Source organism: Mustela nigripes, chromosome 3 (assembly GCF_022355385.1).
Source record: "Mustela nigripes isolate SB6536 chromosome 3, MUSNIG.SB6536, whole genome shotgun sequence".
In the NCBI taxonomy this organism is placed as follows: Eukaryota; Metazoa; Chordata; class Mammalia; order Carnivora; family Mustelidae; genus Mustela; species Mustela nigripes.
The window spans coordinates 29736821-29738123 of NC_081559.1; the positions used below are offsets into that span (position 1 = coordinate 29736821).

Consider the following 1303-nt stretch of genomic DNA (forward strand, 5'->3'; position numbering starts at 1 on the left):
TGGAAAGCTACCAGTTTTGAGTGTGACACCGAGCAGTCCGAGAGGGAACTGCAGCAGGTCCAGCCTGTGATCAAAGTAAATGAAGATCTTCTGGTATTAGAGGTATATCTAGTGATGAAAAGCACTTGTAATGCCTGACTAATTGATTCAGGACCATAAAGGGAAAGATTGGAAGCAAGAGATCTTAGGAAGAGGCATCATTCCTGAGGAAAACAGCCAGCTACTTGGTAGGAATTTAATTAGATTAAATTCTTCCATTTTGCAATTCTTCTATCTTGCCATTTTGAAAATGGCAGATATTTATTTTGCTGGAAATCCAAGGGCCACATAGATTTGTGAAGTGACTGAGACAACTGTGTCAATGAAGAAGTTAAGCCCAAATCCACCTGCATATATAACTCCGGGGGCTTAGCTTCCTGAAGTCGCTCAATGACATTTCTTAGTTGAAGGTATTTGGCCAGCTGCTCATATACCTTGTCGCGATGGTCCAGCACTTTTCGCAGGTCCCGCTGTAGCACGTCACAGATGAAGGCCTCGTAGCACAGCACTTTCTCCCCCGTAGCTTCCAGCGTCCACCGTTTAGGGGACGTCGCCATGGTGTTTTGGGCATGGGTTTACCTTTTCTGCCCACAGGGCTTCCATCAGCACCATTGAGGGCAAGATAGTTTGATCTAACAGCATGGAATCTTGCATAACCTTGCATCAGACCAAGTGACGTGGTCTACAGTAAAGGAGAAGTGGCAGTTACCACATGACCATGAAATCCACTGATGCTATTATAAACCATACCACCCAAAAACCAATGACCTAATAGAATGAGGGAATAATCTTTTGATGGCCAAGAGAAGTACCAGATTAGAGATAATTCTCTGCAAGGGAAGAGGAGCTCTCCTCTAGACTGCAATATACACTCTGAATCATTGACTGTTCTATGGTGCTGTGTCCCAAAGAGAAAGAATACTTGGTCCAGGTGCCAATGGGTGAAAGTAGGAGTGGTCCTGCTACCACCACACTCAGTGAGTGATCCCTTGGGGAATTTGTTGCTACCACAACTCTAGACTGTGTAGGTTTTGAAATTCCTGGGTCATGGCGGGGAGCAATTCTACTGGGAACAGTGAGTATCTCGTTAAACCTCACACTATGGCTGCCTATCAATCACTTTGAGATCCTTGTGCCAAAGAACTGGTAGGCAGTGAACAGAGTCACCAGTGTGGAGAGGGTAAATCACCTTGATCATCAACCAAAGGTAGCAGCACTACCATTAGTTATAAATTAAGGGAAGGGAAGAATTTATTTGGTGCTG

At 44.7% G+C, this 1303-nt stretch overlaps 1 pseudogene; it reads right to left on the reverse strand.

The window, feature by feature from the left end:
* Positions 1-300: 300 nt before the first annotated feature.
* On the reverse strand, positions 301-596 carry LOC132014447 (protein UXT-like; annotated as a pseudogene).
* Between the last annotated feature and the right edge of the window lie 707 nt (positions 597-1303).